The following is a 23,705-nucleotide window of genomic DNA, read 5'->3' on the forward strand; positions in this document are numbered from 1 at the left end:
GAAAGGCTTGTTTGTGAGGTTGTGGAGAGGCAAGAGATTGAGAGTTTTTTTCTTGCCCTGGTACATTCTCTGTGATAAGATAGTAAGGGCTTTCTGGAGTGTGCGAGGGGAGGAAAAGGGGCCAGAGGAAGGAGGAGTAAGGTTGCACCCTTCTCTGGGGAATGAGAGAAGACTGAAGGGCAGTAACTAATAAATGCATATCTGAGCTGGAAATAAAGTGATTTTAGTCTTTCCTTTTTTCTAGGTGTATTCAGCTGCCAAGAAGTGGGAGCAAGGAAGGCAAACATTGGATTTGATTTTAGACTTGTGAATGTATGATGATGATTTTGGGTGGTGGGAGGTTTGAAGGACTAAGTGGGTTGTTGAGGTTACTGATGAGATTTGTTCAGGTTATAGACCATGGGATCTAGTCTCATCAAGAAAGAGTGTATTCTCAGTAGGATTCTGTAGAGAAGCTGGGAAGATAGGTGGGTGACTGTCAGTGAAGCTGTATGGTGACTTCAAAGCTCAAAGAGATGTTTAAAAGGTGGAATGGCGTATAAGAAATTGTGGTCATAGTAGGATATTGGAGTTTAAGATTTCAGAGGAAAAGTAGTTCTGAATGATGAGAAGGTTCTGTGGGTGGGTGAATTGGACTGGAGGAGGTCAAGAAACTGTGAAACTGGGGGATGAACAAGCTAGCCATGGGATCATCAAAGATGGGAAAAGATACAGCGTTTAAGAGTGGAGAGGAAGGTGAGAAAGATGCTCTATTTTGTAGAAGAAAGGGTGAGTGTGGCTGAGAAGCACATGGTATGACATTGATTGGACTTTGGATATGACATTGATTGGACAAAGGATAGGACATTCCTATCCTTTGATAGGAATGGAGATTTTTACAGAAGGGAGGAGGAGTTAGGGAATGGAAGCAGCTTTGCACCAGATCCCTTGGATGGTCCTGGCCTTGTTTCAACTTTGTCTTTGCTTCACAAACTTTTTTTTTTTTTTTGGCCAAAAACCAGGACTAGGAAAAAACTGGTGGTAAAATCTTGAATTTAAGGGAAGCTAATATAGCATTCTGTTCACTGATTCCTGTGCTTGGAGGCACTTGAACAACTGCCCTTAGCAAGTTTCAGGGAAATGGCACTGCTGGTAGGACCCTAGCCTGCCCAGGCTTCCCATTCCAAGAATCCTATTATAAATGAATGTGGATAACCAGTGCCTATAGCTTTCACAAAGGGGTGGATGCTTTTTATATCATCCCTTATCTCAGAAGATTGAGAACACATACTCTTAGGGAATGCTTTAAAGGAGTTCCATATGAAGGCCCTGGATTTTTTTTTTTTTAGTTTTTCAAATTGTGTAATATAATAAAAATACCAAAAGTTGCATAAAGTGTAAAAGTACACTAAAATGAATAATTATAAAGTAAACACCCATAAAAGAACCTTCTAACACCAAATATAGAACATGGCAAGTTATCTAGAAGCCTCAATTCTCTCCCAGAGGTAATGGTTCTCTGTCAGAGGTAACCATTTATCCTGACTTGCCTTTTTTATTTTTTAATATAAATTTATTTATTTTAATTGGAGGTTAATTACTTTACAATATTGTATTGGTTTTGCCATACATCAACATGAATCCACCACAGGTATACACATGTTCCCCATCCGGAAACCCCCTCCCTTCTCCCTCCCTGTACCATCCCTCTGGGTTGTCCCAGTGCAGCAGCCCCAAACATCCAGTATCATGCATCGAACCTGGACTGGCAGTTCGTTTCATATGTGATATTATACATTTCAATGCCATTCTCCCATATCATCCCACCCTTTCCTCTCCCACAGAGTCCAAAAGACTGTTCTATATATCTGTGTCTCTTTTTCTGTCTCGTATACAGGGTTATCATTACCATCTTTCTAAATTCCATATATATGCGTTGCTGCTAAGCTGCTAAGTCACTTCAGTCATGTCCAACTCTGTGCGACCCCATAGATGGCAGCCCACCAGGCGCCCCTGTCCCTGGGATTCTCCAGGCAAGAACATTGGAGTGGGTTGCCATTTCCTTCTCCAATGCATGAAAGTGAGAAGAGAAAGTGAAGTCAGTCAATCGTCTCTGACTCTTAGCGATCCCTTGGACTGCAGCCCACCAGGCTCCTCCATCCATGGGATTAGTATACTGTATTGGTGTTTTTCTTGCTGGCTTACTTCACTCTGTGTAATAGGCTCCAGTTTCATCCACCTCATTAGAACCAAATCAAATGTATTCTTTTTAATGGCTGAGTAATATTCCATTGTGTATATGTACCACCACTTTCTTATCCATTCATCTGCTGATGGACATCTAGGTTGCTTCCATGTCCTGGCTATTATAAACAGTGCTGCGATGAACATTGGGGTACACGTGTCTCTTTCATTTCTGGTTTCCTCGGTGTGTATGCTCAGCAGTGGGATTGCTGGGTCATAAGGCAGTTCTATTTCCAGTTTTTTTTTTTAAGGAATCTCCACACTGTTCTCTGTAGTGGCTGTACTAGTTTGCATTCCCACCAACAGTGTAAGAGGGTTCCCTTTTCTCTACACCCTCTCCAGCATTTATTGCTTGTAGACTTTTGGATCACAGCCATTCTGACTGGCATGAAATGGTACCTCATTGTGGTTTTGATTTGCATTTCTCTGATAATGACTGATGTTGAGCATCTTTTCATGTGTTTGTTAGCCATCTGTATGTCTTCTTTGGAGAATTGTGTGTTTAGGTCTTTTTCCCACTTTTTGATTGGGTTGTTTTCCTGGTATTGAGTTGTATGAGCTGCTTGTATATTTTGGGAATTAATCCTTTTTCAGTTGTTTCATTTGCTATTATTTTCTCCCACTCTGAGGGTTGTCTTTTCACCTTGCTTATAGTTCCCTTTGCTGTGCAGACGCTTTTAAGTTTAATCAGGTTCTACTTCTTTACTTTTGTTTTTATTTTTATTACTCTAGGAGGTGGGTCATAGAGGATGTTGCTTTGATTTATGTCATTGAGTGTTCTGCCTATGTTTTCCTGTCAGAGTTTTATAGTTTCTGGTCTTACATTTAGGTCTTTAATCCATTTTGAGTTTATCTTTGTGTATGGTGTTAGGAAGTATTCTAATTTCATTCTTTTACATGTAGTTGTCCATTTTTCCCAGCACCATTTATTGAAGAGGCTGTCTTTGCCTCATTGTATAGTCTTGCCTCCATTTTCAAGAGTAAGGTGCCCATAGGTGCATGGGTTTATTTCTGGGCTTTTTATCTTGTTCCATTGGTCTATATTTCTGTGTTTGTGCCAGTACCATACTGTCTTGATGACTGTAGCTTTGTAGTATAACCTGAAATCAAGAAGCTTGATTCTTCCAGCTTCATTCTTTCTCAAGACTGCTTTGGCTATTTGGGGTTTTTTGAATTTCCATATGAATTGTGAAAATTTTTCGTTCTAATTCTGTGAAAAAGGCCTCTGGTAATTTGATAGGGATTGTATTACATTTGTAGATTGCATTTGGTAGTATAGTCATTTTTTCAATATTGATCCTTCCTACCCAAGATCATGGAATATCTCTCCATCTGTTTATGTCATCTTTAATTTCTTTCATTAGTACCTTATAATTTTCTGTGTACAGTTCTTTTGTCTCCTTAGGTAAGTTTATTCCTAGATATTTAATTCTTTTTTGTTGCAATCGTGAATGGGATTGATTCCTTAATTTCTCTTTCTGATTTTTCATTGTTAGTATATAGAACTGCAAATGATGTCATCTGCAAACAGTGAGAGCTTTACTTCTTCTTTTCTGATCTCGATGCCTTTTATTTCTTTTTCTTCTCTGATTGCTGAAACTAGAACTTCCAAAACTATGTTAAATAATAGTGGTGAAAGTGGACACTCTTGTCTTGTTCCTGATCTTAGGGGGAATGCTTTCAGTTTTTCATCATTGAGAATAATGTTTGCTGTAGGCTTATTATATATGGTCTTTACTATGTTGAGTTAGGTTCCTTCTATGCCCATTTTTTGAAGAGTTTTAATCATAAATGGGTGCTGAATTTTGTCAAAGGCTTTTTCTGCATCTACTGAGATGATTATATGGTTTTTATCTTTCAATTTGTTAATATGGTGTATCACATTGATTGATTTGTATATATTAAAGAATCCTTGGATCCCTGGAATAAACCCAACTTGATCATGGTGTATGAGCTTTTTGATGTGTTGCTGAATTCTGTTTGCTAAAATTTTGTTGAGGATTTTTGCATCTATGTTCATTAGTGATATTGGTCTTTAGTTTTCTTTTTGTGTGTTGTCTTTGTCTGGTATTGGTATCAGGGTGATGGTGGCCTCATAGAATGCATTGGGAAGTGATCCTTCCTCTGCCATTTTTGGAAAGAGTTTTAGAAGGATAGGCATTAGCTCTTCTCTAAATGTTTAATAGAATTCTCCAGTGAAGCCATCTGGTCCTGGGCTTTTGATTTTGGGGAGATTTTGGATCACAGCTTCAATTTCAATGCTTGTAATTGGGTTGCTCATAATTTCTATTTCTTCCTGGTTCAGTCTTGGAAGATTGAACTTTTCTAAGAATGTGTCCATTTCTTCTAGGTTATACATTTTATTACCATATAGTTGTTCATAATAGTCTCTTTTAGTCCTTTGTATTTCTGCATTGTCTGTTGTAACCTCTCCTTTTTCATTTCTAATTTTGTTGATTTGATTCTTCTCTCTTTCTTTCTTGATGAGTCTGGCTATGGGTTTGTCAATTTTGTTTATCCTCTCAAAGAGCCAGCTTTTAGTTTTATTACTCTTTACTATTTTTCTTTCATTTCTGTTTCATTTATTTCTGCTTGGATCTTTATGATTTCTTCCTTCTACTAAATTTGGGATTTTTTTCTTCTTCTTTTTCCAGTCACTTTAGGTGTAAAGTTAGGTTGCCTTTTCGATGTTTTTCTTGTTTCTTGAGGTAGGATTGTATTGCTATAAACTTCCTCTTAGAACTACTTTTGCTGCATCCCATAGGTTTTGAGTTGTTCTGTATTCATTGTCATTTGCTTCTAGAAATTTTTTTAATTTCCATTTCTATTTCTTCAGTAACCTGTTGGTTATTTAGAAACATGTTATTTATTCTCCATGTGTTTGGGTTTCTTACAGTCTTTGTCTTGTAATTAATATCTAGTTTCATAGCATTGTGGTCAGAGAAAATGTTTGATACAATTTCAGTTTTCTTAAATTTACTGAGCTTTGATTTGTGAGCCAAGATGTAGTCTATCCTGGAGAAAGTTCTATGTGCCCTTGAGAAGAAGGTGTATTCTTCTGCATTTGGATGGAATGTCCTGAAGATATTAATGAGATCCATCTCATCTAATGTATCATTTAAGACTTGTGTTTCCTTATTAATTTTCTGTTTTGATGATCTGTCCATCAGTATGAGTGGGGTGTTAAAGTGTCCTATTATTACTGCGTTACTGTCAGTTTCTCCTTTTGTGTCTATTAGTGTTTGTCTTATGTATTGAGGTGCTCCTATGTTGGGTGCATAGATATTTACAATTGTTATGTCTTCCTCTTGGATTGATCCCTTGATCATTATGTAGTGTCCTTCCTTATTTCTTGTAATCTTTATTTTAAGGCCTATTTTGTCTAATATGAGGATTGCTGCTCCAGCTTTCTTTTGCTTCCCATTTGCATGGAATCTATTTTTCCACCCTCTCACTTTCAGTCTCTATGGATCTTGAGGTCTGAAGTGGGTTTCTTGTAGACAGCATATATTGTGTCTTGTTTTTGTATCCATTCAGCCAGTCTGTGTCTTTTGGTTGGAGCATTTAATCCATTTACATTTAAAGTAATTATTGACATATATGTTCCTGTTGCCATTTTCTAATTGTTTGGGGTTGGTTTTGTAGACCTTTTTTCTTCTGTTGTATTTCTTGACTGTATAAGTCCGTTTAACATTTGTTGTGAAGCCAGTTGGGTGGTACTGAATTGTCTTAACTTTTGCTTGTCTGACAGCTTTTTATTTCTCCATCAATTTTGAATGAGATCCTTGCCAGGTACAGTAATCTTGGTTGTAGATTTTTCCCTTTCAATACTTGAAATATATCCTGCCATTCTCTTCTGGCCTGCAGAGTTTCTGCTGAAAGATCAGCTGTTAAGCATATGGGGTTTCCCTTATATGTTACTTGTTGCTTCTTCTTTGCTGTTTTTAATACTCTTTCTTTGTGTTTAGTCTTTGTTAGTTTGATTAGTATGTGTCTTGGCCTGTTTCTCCTTGGGTTTATCCTGTATGGGACTCTTTGTGCCTCTTGGACTTGATTTGACTATTTCCTTTTCCATGTTGGGGCAATTTTCAAGTATAATCTTCAAAAATTTTCTCATACTCTTTCTTTTTCTCTTCTTCTTCTGAGACTTGTATAATTTGTATGTTGGTGCATTTGATATGGTCCCAGAGGAGAAGGCAATGGCACCCCACTCCAGTACTCTTGCCTGGAAAATCCCATGGATGGAGGAGCCTGGTAGGCTGCAGTCCATGGGGTCACTAAGAGTCGAGGATGACTGAGCGACTTCACTTTCGCTTTTCACTTTCATGCATTGGAGAAGGAAATGGCAACCCACTCCAGTATTCTTGCCTGGAGAATCCCAGAGACAGAGGAGTCTAGTGGGCTGCCATCTATGGGGTCGCACAGAGTTGGGCACGACTGAAGCGACTTAGCAGCAGCAGCAGCAGAGGTCTCTGAGACTGTCCTTAGCTCTTTTCATTCTTTTTACTTTATTCTGCTCTTCAGAAGTTATTTCCACCATTTTATCTTCCATCTCACTGATTCATTCTTCTGCTTCAGATTTTCTGCTATTGATTCCTTCTAGAGTATTTTTAGTTTCAGTAATTGTGTTGTTTGTCTCTGTATGCTTATTCTTTAATTCTTCTAGGTCTCTGTTAATTGATTCTTGCATTTTCCCCATTCTCTTTTCAAGGTTTTTGATCATCTTTGCTGTCATTATTCTAATTGTTTTTCAGGTAATTTTCCTATTTCCTCTTCATTTATTTGGACTTCTGTTTTTCTGGTTTGTTCCTTTATTTGTGCAGTATTTCTCTGCCTTTTCATTTTTTTTAAGTTATTGTGTTTGAGGTCTCTTTTTCCTAGGCTTTCCTTGAAGAAGGTTGAGTTCTTTCTTCCTTTTGGTTTCTGCCCTCCTCAGGTTGGTCCAGTGGTTTGTGTGAGCTTCATATAGGGTGATATTTGTGCTGAGTTTTCGTTTGTTTGTTTTTCTTCTGATGGGCAAGACTGAGGTGGTACTCCTATCTGCTGATGATTGGGTTTGTATTTTTTGTTTTGTTTGTTCTTTAGATGAGGCGTCTGCACAGGGTGCTACTGGTGGTTGGGTGATGCTGGGTCTTATATTCAAGTGGTTTCCTTTGTGTGAGTTCTCACGACTTGATACTCCCTAGGGTTAGTTCTCTGGTCATCTAGGGTCTTAGAGTCAGTGCTCCCACTCCCAATGGCTCAGGGTTTGATCTCTGGTCAGGAATGAAGATTCCACAAGTGGTTTGTTATGGCATTAAGGGAGAGTAAAACAAATATCCAAAAATGAGAAACCAAAGATGAACCCCAGACAAATGGCAGTTACAAAATCAGGCAAGTGATAATTAAAATAATGGAATATACACATATACACCCATGAGCAAAGTGAAAAGAGTCCAACAAAACTAACAAATATGTTGAGAGGAAAGGAAAGAAAGAACAGATATGCTAAGTTAAATAGAGTTAGATGAAGAGGATTTGTATACATTAAGGATTAACTGCAGGGAGAAAAGAACAGTAGTAAAAGCAAAGAAAGGAATAAATTTGGAAAAAATAAAAATAGGTTTTAAAAATTAAAACGAAAAAAAGGAAAACTCCATACAACTGCAGAAGCCTAATGTAGAGGCAGAAGTTTATGACAACAATAAAAAATGTGACTGATAAAAAAGAAAAAGCTCAAAAGTTTAATTGGATTTCTTAGTGCCAATAAAATCGACAACTACAACAGACCAGGGCAGGGGTGGCAGGGGGTAAGGGAAAAAAATGAAAAAAAAATCCAAAAGAATCTACAGAACAAGTCAAAAAATAAGAATAATAAATGTTTTTTTGATTCTCTACTGTCAGAGTCCTTTCCTGTGCTGGGAATCACTGTCCACCTTACCTCCCTAGGATGCCCTCCAACAGTGTACTGATCTCTGGACCTGCTGTTCAGATTCTAATCTGGTCCTACTCCTGTGTGTTTTGCCTCCAACATCCACAGCTATCACAGCTAGTGCATTTTCTTTTGTGGGAGCTCTCAGTGGCCTTTTATATATTCCATAGACACAGAGTCTGCTTTGTTGATCGTGTGGATTTAATCTGCAGCTTGTATAGCTGGTGGGAAGGTTTTGGGTCTTCTACCTTAGCCACACTGCCCCTGGGTTTCAATTGTGGTTTTATTTCCACCTCTACATGTGGGTTGTCCACCGGGGTTTAGCTCCTGAGGCTTCCCTGGCGGGCTTGGGTTTGCCCCTTTGAGGGCCAGGTGTGGAACTGGTGCAACTGCTTGGGTCACAGGGGTTCTGGCAGCACCAGGTACTCAGGGGCATTGGCGGCTAGGGCAACAGGAAATCCCATGCTCTAGAAGGGTATGGCACCCAGTGTTTGCCAATACGCTCCAGTATTCTTGCCTGGAGAACCCCTTCTCTTGACAGAGAAGCCTGACAGGCCACAGCCTACAGAGTCGCAAAGAGTCAGACAGGACCAAAGCGACCCTGAATGCATAAACACAAGACATGTTTTTTTGCCAGTGGCAGCTCTGCCCGGTGAAAGCTGAGCATGAGGGTGGTACAGCTGCTTGACTTGCAGGGACCCTGGCAGAGCCAAGTGTTAGGGACACAAACTGCCTCCATGGCAGGAGTTATGTCCCTATCAGAGTCTTTTTTCCAGCTTCTTGTAGCTGGCAATCAGAAGGCCTCTTTGGCTAGTCTTTCTCTGTAGCTCTGCCTGTTCAGGCACTTAAAGGGATCCCTTGCCTGGGGTCCTTCTTTGTTGTTCAGCACATCAGGCACATAGAGGCCCCCCCCAACTGGGGTCCTACTCTATAGTTCAGCGCTTCAGTCACTTAAAGGATCACCCTGGGTGGGGTCCTACTCTGTAGCTCAGTGCGTCAGGCGTTTGATCTGCTGGCCTCTCTATTATTCAGCTGCTGATGCTGGTGTGTGGAGAGAGAGAGGCTGTGGTGATGGCTCTAGCCCCTACACGTGACTCAGCAGTATCGCCTTGCTTCGATGGCTGCCTGGCTTTCCTCCACAGGCATTTCCCACCATGATCTCCTCCCTCACATCCCCTTGATCCGTCTTACTGCAGTCAATAGCAGCCCTCACCCTGGGATTGCTCCACAATCCTTAAACTCCAGCTCCCAGCTGCTGCCACTTCCAGGACACCCGCATTCCTGCTCAGCATATGTATGGCTGCGGCAAGGACTGTCTGATTCTCATTCCATTTAGGCTGCCACAGATCAGCTGTTTCACTCTCAGCCTTAAATGTTTCTCCTCTGACTCAGACAGTTGCCCCTCTGTGGGGATTGGATCCCTGTTCAAGTCCACCCCCTGCTGAGGGTAGGTCCAGTCCTCTTGATACTCCTGTTTTTCCCCCTAGTTCCTTTGTTCTACTGAGTTTTGCATGGTTCTATATATTCTTTTCCATTGGTCAGGTCCTCCTGTCCAGAGTCTCATTTTTTTATGCTTGTTTTGGCACACCTTTAATTACCTGAATTTAGTGGAAATACACTTATAGTGGTTAAAAATTGAGTTTATCAACTTTCAGAAAATTGACAAAATGTTTTATATTAAGATGTGAAGTATTATGCATATGTATTATTGATTTTTTTATTTTAAAAGTAATAATAGAATAATAGCTCTAAACCTTAATTAAAATTAGTATTTAATGTACTTCTTGTATCTGATTATATATAAGTTATTTCACTAATATCACAGCATATTTAAAATTGGGCTTTCCAGCTTCCACTAGTGGTAAAGAACCCACTTGCCAGTGTAGGAGATGTAAGAGACACAGGTTCAATCCCTGGGTTGGGAAGATCCTGAGAGCACATTTAAAATTAGGAGGTGCTTATTTCATATTTTAGTTAACTGTTTCTTTACTTTTTACTATTGTTATTATTTTTGTTTTCTCTATGCATGTTGAGAATTAGAATTTTCAAGATATTGAAAGCAGTGGCATATTTATTGTGGTTCTCCACTTGATGTCCTTTCATCCTTTGGCTGCTGTTTGTGTCAGTCTGTTTAATGCTCTGGCTGCATTTTCATACATACTCACATGGAAAAGTTATTGTAGAATAACTTTTGTTATTCTATGTTCTAGAAAACATCCTCTTTATTACCAGTTGGACACTACAGTGTAGTCCTACAGTAAGTTAGTGTAGGAGCCTGTTATCTTTTACAACACACTGGGCTTTGCTCTATCACAGGGCAAACCACCTGAGAATGTCCATCTGACAGATATTGCTTGAATAGTATGTTATACAGAGGTTTCACATACCAGTGTGTGTAGTTTACCAGTTGGGAATTTTGTGACCAGGGATGTGGGAGATCCAGCAGGCTCAGGCTCCATTTATGGCTTGGAGGTGAAGGGTGTGTTCTGTATATCACTGAAGGGTGTTTTGAGCTTTATTTTTCAAGGAGGAGGGGATCCTGGAGATCACAAAGGAGAAATTCTAGGTGGGAAGGAGAATAGTGAACAGATAACTTCAGGAGGCAATGAGCATGCCTTTCTACTTTTCATTCCCTCTATTTGTTTTCTTGGTTATTAGAAAAAATATTTTCCCAAGGCCCTGGTAGACAAAAAGTGTGAGTGAACAAAGGGGGAAGTCATAGTAGATGAGAGAGGAAAACGTACATAGTCTGAGAATGTTAGAAGTGCTAGGATACCAGTGGAGAAGATCAGTTGATTGCAAACCTTAGAAAAGTTAGCTAGAAACCGTTAGTTAATCAATAAAGAAAATAAGTTAAAATGTAGTAATATAGACTCTTTGCTGCAAAATGAGCAGGTGTATTTGAGTTAGATGTATTTTCTACTGAGTCTGGTGGGTGAGCTAGACACAGACATTGCAACAGGGAATATTCTGATGATGAGACCAGGGTGTGGTACTTTCAGTAGCAATATGGAGGAGGGTATCTCTAACCCATCCTGGGGCAAGGTTCAGAGAAGACCTCGTGGAAGGGCCCATGGGAAGAGCTTAATTTTCCATAGAAGTAGCAGTTAACCTGGCAGTGGATGAGAATCCTCTGGATGTTGGGACCAGAGAGCAGGTGGTCATCCAGACCATGTAGGTCATCTAGTCTTGAGCTTGGGAACTACCTGAAGAAATGGACAGTTGGAGGCCACTCTGGTGTAGAAGAGCTAGAAAAGGGGGGCAGATAGAAATAGTTTCATAAATGGTTCAATTTATGCTATAATATTGATCACCTTAAAAAGTAGAGACATTACTTTGTCAACAAAGGTCCGTCTAGTCAAGGCTGTGGTTTTTCCAAAAGTCATGTATGGATGTGACAGTTTGACTGTGAAGAAAGCTGAGCACCGAAGAATTGATGCTTTTGAACTGTGGTGTTGGAGAAGACTGTTGAGTCCCTTGGACTGCAAGGAGATCCAACCAGTCCATCCTAAAGGAGATCAGTCCTGGGTGTTCCTTGGAAGGACTGATGTTGAAGCTGAAACTCCAGTACTTTGGCCACTTGATGCAAAGAGCTGTCTTATTTGAAAAGACCCTGATGCTGGGAAAGATTGAGGGCAGGAGCAGAAGGGGATGACAGAGGATGAAATGGTTGGGTGGCATCACCAACTCAGTGGACATGGGTTTGGGTAGACTGACAGTTGGTGATGGACAGGGCGACCTGGCGTGCTGTGGTTCATGGGGTTGCCAAGAGGACATGACTGAGCGACTGAACTGAACTGATTGATCACCTCAGCCTTCATGGAAGAGCAGCCACTTCCATTTCCCTATCAAATGATCAGTTTCTCTATATACCATGGTTTTTGCATCTTTTTGAAGGAATTCTTTCTCATCGTGATTTCATAAAGGTGTTCTAGTATATCTTCCTATAAAATTTTTGTAACCTTCAGAATTAGATTTATGACTCACTTTGAATTCATTTTTATGTATTGTATTATGTAGAGATCTTAATTTTTTCTGAGTGATTAATTAGTAATTCAGGACTGTTTACTGTGTTGTCTGTCGTTTCTCCACAGATTTATAATGCTGTCTCTATAGTATACCAAGTTGTTATGTATGTATATATTTATGTGTCTGTTTTTAGATTTTCTGTTCTGTTCCACTGGTCTGTCTGTTTTATACTAGTATTACACTGTTAATTACTGTAGTTTTATAACCTATCTGATATTTGATGGGGAAAGACCCCTTCCTTATTCCTCACCCTCAAAAGTACGTTCTTTGCCGTTTACTTTTTCATATGAATTTTGAGATAAGGTTAATATGGTCTCTAAGAAACCGAAATTTTGATTAGAACTACATTTTAGTTATAGATTATAGATACAGAAATGGCATCTTTACAACAAAGAATACAGTTTATCTCTCCTTTTATCTAGGTATTTTTAATGTCTTTGAAAAAAGTTTTATAATCTTCTCTGTAAGGGTCTCATACCTGTTTTGTTTCTTTGCACTGATAGTTTTTGTTGCTCTAGTTAATATTTTAAAATTATATTTTGTAATTTGTTATGACTAGAGTATGGGAATGCTTGTTTCTGGTGTATGGTTTTTAGATCCATTCACCTTACTAACCTTTCTCCAGGCCCAATTGTTCGTTTGCAAATTTTATTGAGTTTTGACATAACATTTATGTAAAACATACTTAGAAGTGTGTTTTATACATGAATTACACAGTTCAGTGAATCATTGCAAAGTGTTTTTGGTTTGTTAATGTAATTTGTGAATAACTGCACTTGTTTTGCCAATTCAGTCCTTATACCTCTGTAAGTTGATGTCATTGTAGATAAAGTAAAGTAGAATTCTTTTGTGAAACAGTTTCACTTGAGCATCTCTGAGGCCTCCTGCTCTAACGAGCTGTGTTTGATGTGTAAATACAGCAAAATTCATCAAAGAAAGGAAATTACCTTTATTTGGAAATTTTACCAGTACTTAATAAAAAACCCTGTTGTTGTTTAGTCGCTAAGTCATGTCTGACTCTGTGACCCCATGGACTGTAGCCTGCCAGGCTCTTCTGACCATGGGATTTCCCAGGCAAGAATCCTGGAGTGAGTTGCCATTTCCTTCTCCAGGGTATCTTCTCAACCCACGGATCAAACCACATCTCCCACATGGCAGGTAAATTCTTTACCGCTGAGCCACCAGGTGGTAGTATTTCAGTTAAGTGACTACTATCTGGGTGGTGCTAGTGATAAAGAACCCACCTGCCAATGCAGGAGATGTGAGACGTGGGTTTGATCCCTGGGTCAGGAAGATCCCCTGAAGGGAGTGCATGGCAACCCACTCCAGTATTCTTGCCTGGAGAATCCCATGAACAGAGGAGCCTGGCAGGCTACAGTCCATGGAGTTGTGGAGTCAGACATGACTGAAGCAACTTAGCATGCATGCACATCCAGGATTTGGTCTTTAGCATTTGTGAAATGCTAAAATGAAACTTGGTGATAAACAAATACAAATTAATTTACTGAGACTGAGATAGATGCAGAGAGAAAATCACACATGTCTTACACTAATATTTTCTTTCTGATAGCCAGAACACTCAGGTCTTCTCTCTAGGGCATGTCATTTGGGGTACTTGGAAAGTCAAACTAAGAAAACATCATGTTGCACATTATAAGCATGGAATTAAAGAAAGTAGAGTATCTCACAAACTTGGAGGTTTTTGTGCAGCTGTGGTTTGTCTGAGGAATACATTTAGATGTTCTACCCTCTCTTCATCACATCCCAAGTAGTTTGAGAGACAGCAAGATGTAGTGAACTTCGTAGCCAGTAGATAGGGATTTGAATCCTGACTCTTTGTGTACTGACCTTAGACGTTTCATTTTTCTCACTGGTGAAATAGAAATCATTACAAATATATCCTCTCAAAGTATTTTTTACATAGTGAATCCAGTGGAATCATGGGTTTATGTTTACCCATGCCTATGGGTAGAGAAGAAAGTGCCAATGATCCTTACCCAATTTGTCAGAATGATCTTAGAAGTATTAACCTGTTTTTAAATAGAGAGATGGCAATTTCAACTTTATCACCAGATGTATTAGTTTCCTATCTCTGCTGTAAAAATTGTGGCATAGATAATAAACACAAATTTACTGTCTTGCAGTTCTGGAGGTCAGCAGTCCTAAAATCAATGTATTATCAGAATTGAGCGCCCGCCCAAGGTTCTAAGGGGAAATCTGTTTCCTTGCTTTTTCCAGCTTCTTAGAGGCTTCCAGCATTCCCTTGGTTCGTGGTCTTTTTCTCCATCTTCATATCTACCTGTATATCATCTTCATCTCTCTGATTCTGACCTTCTACTTTCATGTTCATAGCTCCTTCTCTGACTCTGATCCTCCTTTTTCTTTCTTATAAAGACTCTTGTAATTACATTGAGTCCACCAGGATAATTTAGGATAATCTCTTCATCTCAAGATCCTTAATCTCAAATGCAAAGTTCAATTTGCTATGTAAGGTGACAAATTCACAGGATTAGGATGTGGACGTCTTGGGAAGGCCATTATTCTGTCTACCATACCAGGCTAATGAATTATCAAGTAAGAATTACACATTTCTTTTGTGGGTTATTTTCATAGAACAAAACATCAATTTCTAAAGTTGTAGAAGTCTTATCCCTTTCTTTAAATAATACTTTTAAGGAAAGATTTGTATTAACAGAGACTAGAATTAGTTGGTAGAAGTAATGAATATTCATAAGTCTCCATATTGTAAAAGAGCACAAGATTGACATCTTATTAAAATTCTCAATTTAACATCTTTCAAATTTAGGATATTTGAAATAATTGTGAAGCAAAATGATTTCCACCCCTCCAAGGCTGTAGGGGAGTGAGTACAGAGCCCACATCTCTTTTTGAGTTTCCTTTTGTTGATTGTGAACATTTGCATTTGTAAAATTAGGTTCTGGACTTTTACTAGCTATATTTTTAAAGAAAAAGCAGGTCTGGAGCCCAGTTTTTCTTTTAGAAATGGAAAAAGATATGAAAAGGATTTTATTTATTATCAGTGAAATTCTGTATTTTGTGTCTCATAAAGTAGTTGTTAAGATTTAGTGTGATCACTTTTACAAAGTTCTTATACCTGCTTGGTGAGTAAGAGCAAGTCTCTTATAGTCTTCTGGGGCTTTCCAGGTGGCGCTAGTGGTAAAGAACCCACCTGCCAATGCAGGAGTTGTAAGAGATGCAGGTTCTATCCCTGGGTCAGGAAGATTGCCTGGAGGGGAAAATAGCAACCTACTCCAGTATTCTTGCTGGAAAATTACATGAACAAAGGAGCCTGGCAGGCCACAGTCCATAGGGTTGCACAGAATCGGACATGAGTGAAGTGATTTAGTGTGCACACACCTATACTTACATTCTTCTGTAATTTCCACTTTTTGACTCATTAATTTCCTCTGACTTATCTTAAATTTTCACAAATTATTTTCCTAGTCTCCCTACTGAAGCTATTCCTTGAGCTTGGGGTATTGTATTTTTTTAAAGTTTGATTAGGTTTAATTATGATATACTAGTTATAATTTCCTGTTGCTTGGAAATATCTTTAAGTTTGTTATTTATCTGTGAAAAATACTTATTTTATGGCTTGTGTTCGCTAATCCCAGTGTTTGAAATCGTTTCTGTTACCAGCTGATCCTGCTGATTTGCTTCTTTGTCTAATTCAAGGTTCAAGGATCCCAGGGCAAGTCCTATAGTTCAACTTGAGTTGCAAAATGACTTCCTTCCCATCTATCCAGCTGCTTGTAGGGAGGGTCTCCTGATAGTTTTCCTACTCTTAAGTAGTTTTGGGCTTTAATCTGTTTCCTTTGCCTTTCAAGACAACTGAAATGGAAGTTAAATTTGTGGGGATTGCCCTCAGGGCAGAAATTGCCTCTGCTTATATTTACTTCTCTAGGTTCCCCTTTTCTCATGGTGTTGCTCTGTTGCCATATTTTTATTGCCGTTTTTGTTGTTTTCAGGTAGTTGTTACTTCTTTTTTACCAGGATTTTTTTTCAGTTGTTTTATTATGGGAGTTTGTCCAAACAAGCTGGGGGGCAATTACCAGAACTAGAAAATTTTCCTCAAACTCTTTCCTTTTTTTTTTGAGATAAGATTTAGGCTCAGGATGCTTCATTACCTTTTGGGTTTTATTTTCTTCATTTTAGAAAGGAAAGATCTGTTGGCTGAATTAAAATGTACAACCTAAAAGTTGGGAGTTAAGTTTGATTCGGGAACCTTACTGAGGGAGGAGACAGGATATATAGGAGGGTTTTTTTTTTTTTCTGGGAAAAAAATGTACTCAAACCTCAAAATATTATTGCTAATCACAAAGATATACATCTCTAGTTAATGGTTTTAGTGTTTATGTTTGGGAAGATGCAAGAGTCTGGGATCAATTTATTTCTTACATATGCATTTTATGACTGTCTAGAGCAAGTATTCCCAGCCCTAGAATGCTTCCTGTTTTTCTCTATAGTGAATTCCCTTCACAATGAACCACCTGGAGGCGGAGGGGGGTGGGGCGGGGTGGGCAGCTGCTCCAGTGACTGTTGACTTGATGGTGGATAACATTTGTTGTTTATTGGAATGGCAGGCAACATTGTTTCCACACATCCAGCGCTCAAAAAAGTAAAGATACTTGCCCAAGGTCCAATAGCAAGGAAAAAACAACATTGGGATTTTAGCCTTGCTCTGTTTAACCCTGAAGGCTATGTGCTTAACCAGTTCAGTGTACTCTAACCTTTGGATTCCAATGTTTTTTGTTTGTGGATTATGGAACAAATCCATGAAGAGCAAATGACTTTTTTTTTTTTTATCGGGTTTTCATCGATCAAGGTCAGTACCCTTTCCCTGGCCCTTGGAAACAGAACCATTTCTATGCCTCTTTCATAAGACCTTTGCCTGTACCTGGTTCTGAAACCTCCTGAGTAAGAAACCCCCTTCCACCACCCTCCCTATACCTTTCAGAACTGAATTTAGGGACATGAAGTACCCCAGTTCTAACCACAAAGTTGTGTTTCCTTTTCAGCTACAGGATTTTCCACATCAAAAGACCGAAATAAATTCCCAGCTGAATTTGGAAAGAGCTGAGGACAAAGAAACCCAGAAAGAAATCCTCTTAGGTGAGCACAGAAAGGAAACTGAGGCAGGAAGAGGCTTGTGAACTTATACCTTTATTAGATAGTTAGGGTAGTTTTGGAATTTTGGTTGGTGCCCACAGGCCCCTTGGCATGGTGGGAAAACACAAGTTAAGAGCCTGGCATACTTGAATTGGCTGTCAGTTCCCCAACTTAGTAATTCTAAAATACTGAAGTCAGTTCCCCTCTCTGGCCATCAGTTTCATCATCTATACATTTGAAATAATAATATCTACCTCTCAAGGTTTTCCATGTGAAGTACAGCCTTGCAGTGAAGTGCTTGTGCTTTTGTTATCTTTATTGTTGCAACTGTAGGGGTGGGAAAATTTTTTCTTCTTCCTTTCTAGGTTCTTTGACTGGTCTAATAATTGACATATGACAGATTAACAGGATAAAAACTAATTTAATTTTTTAAATTGTTTTAATTGGAAGATGATTACTTCACATATTGTGATGTTTTTGCCATATATCAACACGAATCAGCCATGGGTACACATGTGTTCCCCCATCCTGAATCCCCCTCCCACCTTCCCCCCAACCCCATCCCTCTGGGTTGTCCCAGAGCACCAGCTTTGAGTGCCCTGCTTCAGGCACCGAGTTTGCACTGGTCATGTATTTTACATATGGTGATGTACATGTTTCAATGCTATTCTCTCAAATCAGAAAAGCTAATTTAATTTTGTATGTACAGGAATCCTACAAAAATGTGAAACTCAAGTGATCAGAGCAGAGCTGTTATACCTTTTAGACAAAACAAAACCCAATAAATTTATGAAGTATCAACAAGGCATAGAGAGTTTGAGGCTAGAAGTAGTAAATAGTAAAGAATTAGTAAGGTTTTTTGTCTGGCCATCTTGGGCTCTAAATTACCTGTCTCTGGTGATAAGGATGCCTTCTACCTTTCTGGTATAGGGAAGATAAATTTCCCTTGAGAAACTTTTCTCCTGCTTTCAGGGAGACAAAGGAGGTCCAGAGTATCCTTGTACCGGCTGTTTCTCAAGTACCTTTAATTCAAAATAATCAATATGTGAACATGGCATATTTTGGGGTGACATTCTGAACCCCTATGCCCCTCTCAGGAGAAGGCAGTGGCACCCCACTCCAATACTCTTGCCTGGAAAATCCCATGGACAGAGGAGCCTAGTAGGCTGTAGTCCATGGGGTTGCTAAGAGTTGGACACGACTGAGCGACTTCCCTTTCACGTTTCACTTTCATGCATTGGAGAAGGAAATGGCAACCCACTCCAGTGTTCTTGCCTGGAGAATCCCTGGGATGGGGGAGCCTGGTGGGCTGCCGTCTATGGGGTCGCACAGAGTTGGACACGACTGAAGTGACTTAGCAGCAGCAGCAGCAGCATGCCCCTCTGAAACTCTCCATCTGGTGGGTGCCACAAGACCAGGCAAAGGAAAATCTTTTCTTATTTTCTTTGTGGCTACCTTTTTGTTAGCATGCCCAGTTACTTCTTACTTCTCTATTGCTTCCCCTTTTTCAGTACCGTGAAAATGAATCTCTTGCTGTCTCCCTTCTTCCAAATCCTTGCTTTTCACTCTTAGCACCTCCTTTGTTCAGGTCATCTTCTCATTTCTCTACTCAGTTGAATCTCCTTCACTGTCTCTGCCACTACCTTCCAAACAAACCAGTCATCCTGACATTACTTTGCTTCTCCAAGCCTTCCTGAGTTGAGTAGCCACCTAAAACTGAGACAAAACCAAGAAATTCCTGGGTCTTACTTTTCTGACCAATTTTCTTTCTACCTCATTTTGGCAGCTTCATCAAGTAAAAGATATATGATTTTTTTCTGTCCTTTTTTAATTGTTTGCTTATGGATATCTTTACCTTTTTTTTAACATATTTTGTACTAAAACTTCATAAGGAAGGAAATAAACTGTTCATTACTCAGTTATAAATCCTATTAACTAATTGATATATTTTCTTTCAGTATATACAGTTTTGCATCCTGTTATATTAGTTTGCCATTGCCAGTACTGCCATAACAAAATACAGGGTGTTGATAGGGTTGGTTTCTTCTCAGTCCTCTATCCTTGGCTTGTAGATAGCTATCTTTTCTTCTGTGTCACGTCTTTACATGTTCTTTCTGCTATGTGTCTCAGTGTTCTAACTTCTTCTTGTAAGGACACCAGTCATACTGGATAAAGGCCTAACCTAATGACCTCATTTTAACTAAACTACCTCTTTAAAGGCCCTATATCCAGATAGTCACATTCTGAGGTATTGGAGGTTAGGACTTCAACATAAGAATTTTGAAGGGAGGCAATCAGCTCATACTTTCTCCTCTAAAACCTGCTTTCTTTAAAAATTATCTCATGAGAATCTCCCTTGACACTTAACAATTTTTGGCAACATTTTTGATGTCTGCATAATATCCCATCAGAAGAGTATACTGCAATTTGTTGAGTATACTGCAGTTTCCATGTTTTTGGATATTTTGTGTTTCCATTTTTTTCACTAATATTAATGCTTCGTTGAGTCATTTTGTGCGTGAATTTTTATTTGCAATCTGACCATTCTGTTGGATAGATTTTCTAAAGAGTGGCTCAAAAGGTACAACTGTTTTCTGACTCATAATTACACATTGGGAAGTTGTTTTCTAGAAATTGGTACCAGTTTACATTCATACCAGCAAAGACAACAGTCAAACATGCACTCATATAAACTGCTTGGTGAGAATGAAAGAGGAACAGTTAACCTCACATGGTTGTTTCAATTTACAGTTATTGATGACTAATAAGGTGAAATATTTCATATGTTTATTATCTGTATTTCCTTTTTGTGAATGGTTTACACATATTTTTTACCCATTTATGTTTGAGGATCTATCATTTATAACTAAGTGCGATCTACTTGAAAGAGGGAAATTTCAGAAAAAGCCAAATTGCAGAGAATGTTATGAATCCAGAATCCAAGACCAATTGGTCAGAGTCTCTTTTGTGGAGAAGACTAACATGTGATGACATAGGCTTCAGGAAAGCTTGGCAGGAAAGAATCTAACATGTTCCCTTTTCCAGGGAGGTCTGTTGCAGGCACAACACTGCCTGCCACTTATAAAAATAATCCTACTGAAGAGAAAGGCTGAGAGTGCGATGGCTGAGAATAGGTTGAGCTAGATGTCTGCTATATGAGGAAACCTCTAGAAGAAAGAGCATAGAGTTACAGTTCCTAGGACTTTCACTCTGAAAACTTTTTAGAATATGTGAGACACTGGGAGATTTTTGATGTACAGAAACCCTATGTGTATGATGTAGTGTCTGAAAGCTTTTTGATGTTGTTGTTAGTGTTCATGGTTGATGCCTCAGAATACTCTAGTAGAGAGAAATCCTATGAAGGTAATGAATATAAAGTAATTTTTAGTCATTGAGGTTGGTTTTATTTGACATCTGAGGATTCACTCCTGAGAACTTACTTATTCATGTGACTGTAAAAATGTGGGAAGGCCTTCAGGCAGAGCTCAATTCTCTTTCAACACCAGAAATTTCATAGGGTGGGGAAACATTCCCAATGTGAAAGAAATTGCAGTGAATAATCAAGCTTTTTCCAGCATATGAAGAAGAATAGTGAAGAGAAACCCTGTGAATGTATTAACTGGAAAAGACTTTAGGACAAGCTCAGAGATTTTCTTTTGAAACATGAGAGAGAGAAGAGAAAATCTGATGGGAAAAAAAAATCCCCCATGCTTGTAATGCCTATGTGGAAAGCTTTTCAGATCCAGTTCAGACCTTACTAAGTATGGAAGAATTCATGGTGCAAAGAAACCTTATCCATGTAATGAATGTGGAAAAGAGATTTTGCTGATATCAGCCCTATAGAACATCAGAAAATTCATAGTGGAGATGGAAAGAGATCCTTCTTTATTATTGGCAAATTCATGGTGAAAAGAAACTACTAGAATGAAGAAGCCTTAAATTAGAGGCTGTCTATCATTAAATGATTCATAAAGGTAAGACCCTCTGTGTAAATAAAAATTATAAGTATGCTTTCAGCAGGATTTAGCCTTATTTGTTATCAGTGAGTTAATAGTGCAGTAAATGTAGAAAGGCCTCCAGTTTGAAGTGTAATTTTACTCAACATTAGACAATACAGGAATCGTATTAGTGTAATGCTATGGAAAAGTCTTTGTGAGAAAAATCAAATTTTGGTAGAAATGAAAAGAAGGTTTATAATAAAAGTTAAATAAAATACTTTCCACTTAGCATATAATTATGCACCTACCACGTATGAGAGTTGGACCATGTAAAGAAGACTGAGTGCCAAAGAACTGATACTTTTGAATCGTGGTGCTGGAGAAGACTCTTGAGAATCCCTTGGACTGCAGGGAGATCAAACCAGGCAATCCTAAAGGAAATTAACCCTGAATATTCATTGGAAGGACTGATGCTGCAGCTGAAGCTCCAGTACTTTGGCCACCTTATGTGAAGAGCCAACTCTTTGGAAAAGACCCTGATGCTGGGAAAGATTGAGGGCAGAAGAGAAGGGGGCAACAAAGGATGAGATGGTTGGATGGTATCACCAACTCATTGGACATGAGTTTGAGAAACTCTGAGAGATGGTGAGGTACAGGAAATCCTGGCTTGCTGCTGTCCATGAGGTCTTAAAGAGTTGGATATGACTTAGCAATTGAACAACAGCCACGTGCTAAGCACTATAAGAACTTTACATAGTTTGTTTAATCATTTAATTCTTGCAACAGTCATAATATAGGAACTCTCATTCTTTTTTTGCACATGAAGAAACTGAGAAAAAGAGATGAAGAAATTTCCCCAATGTCACAGAGCTATCACTGGAAGAGCTAGGATTTGAATCCCAGAAAGTTTAAATCTTCTGAGTTTACAATGGCAATGTGTAAACCTTCAGAGATGTGTTAGCCTTTATTTATCATTAAGGGATTCACTCCAGAAATCACAATTCATTCTTCAGTGCAGTGAGTTTTTGTAGCATTCAGTCAGTTTTGAGATCTGGTAAATACTCCCAGAAACTGCACATCGGGCTCCAAAAAATGGAGTAAAGGTTATAAGAGTTTATCCTATAACTCCCTTTGAATAGGGATCACCTCCAATTTTGAAAGATTTCATTAGTAGCCTGATTCTCTTCTCAAATGTTCTCCATAACCACTTCTCATGGTGTAGACTCTGAAATGGGCAAAGACAGTTTTGTTGTTGTTTTTCAGTCACTAAGTCATGTCTGACTCTGCGACCCCATGGGCTGCAGGGAGGAAAGAAGATGCTAAGTTGCTGGCTTTGACAATGAATAAAAGAGTCATGAACTAAGAAATGTAGACTCTCTGGAAGCTGGAAAAGGCAAGAAAATGGATTCTCCCCTAGAACTTCCAGAAGGATTGCAACCTTGTGAACCCATTTTAGACTTTCAACTTCTAGAATTATAAAAGAATAAACATAATGTTGCTTTAAGCCACCAAATTTGTAGTAATTTGTACTGATGATAGGAAACTAATACACTGTGCAGGTAGCCCAGTTTGCCTGGAGGTTCCAGGCCAGTTACTTCTGGACATGAAACATCTTTTCCAGTATAGCCCCGTGTTTGTACATGTCATCATTTTATATATGTGTTATGGTCTTAAGATTTGGAAACAGTGCTCTAATAAATTGTTCCATTTAAGAAAAGAGCTTTTACCCTTTTCTGTACTTTTCCCAGGGGTCCTGGATGCAGAAGGAATGAAGATATGTCGATCCATTGTTTCTCCAGGTGTGATACGCCTGTTGGCTAAGGTGCAGCACTTTGCTTGTTACCAGATTTCTGATCCTTAGTTAGAGAGGAATATTTTCTGAATCAGTTGAGACAAAATTGAAGTATAAATCAGAATACCAATATATGGGGTTTTGTTTCTTCTGATGACAAGATGTTTCTTCAGTGGGCAGTGCTGGATGCACATGGACAGAATTTACCTCCTGATGCCGATTTTTGCTACAACGTACTGTTGAAAGAGTGTTTAGGAGATACTCTGCCATTAGTTATGCTACTTCTCCCATGTTAGTTCTCTTAGATCAACTCTTCTTATTACTTAGGCACTCCATTGTGACCGCCTACATTCCAAGATAAATAAGTGTCGTGTGCCTATTCCAACCAGTTGAAATTGGTTTTCATACTATGCTGTCTTGACAGTGATTCTGAGGTGTAAGGGGGCAACTGTTTGGTAGATTACTGATATTTGCCAGAGATCGGAGACTGGCATCATGCTGGCCTCATATACGACATCCTGATGATGATTTTTTATTCTAAGTTTCTTCTCTATACCAGGTACTCTGATATATAGTTTGATAGAGATAAGAAAAAGATATGTTCCTGGTCATAGAGAAACTGATATTAGTAAAAAGAGACATGTAAACAAATCTACACAGCAACATATCACAGATGCTTGAG

General features: G+C 38.9%; 1 protein-coding gene across 3 annotated transcripts in view; it reads left to right on the forward strand.

Moving 5' to 3' along the window:
* MAGED1 (MAGE family member D1) overlaps positions 1-23,705 on the forward strand; it is an 85,794-nt gene that overhangs the window by 18,022 nt on the left and 44,067 nt on the right. The window contains exon 2 of one of the 3 annotated variants that reach the window (XM_040265992.1): positions 17,209-17,296. The exons of the other annotated variants lie outside the window; for them this stretch is intronic. The gene's annotated coding sequence lies outside the window, so the exon portion shown is untranslated. The remainder of the gene's footprint in view (positions 1-17,208; positions 17,297-23,705) is intronic. 3 annotated transcript variants of the gene reach the window in all.

This window comes from Oryx dammah, unplaced genomic scaffold (assembly GCF_014754425.2).
Source record: "Oryx dammah isolate SB20612 unplaced genomic scaffold, SCBI_Odam_1.1 HiC_scaffold_23, whole genome shotgun sequence".
Classification (NCBI taxonomy): domain Eukaryota; kingdom Metazoa; phylum Chordata; class Mammalia; order Artiodactyla; family Bovidae; genus Oryx; species Oryx dammah.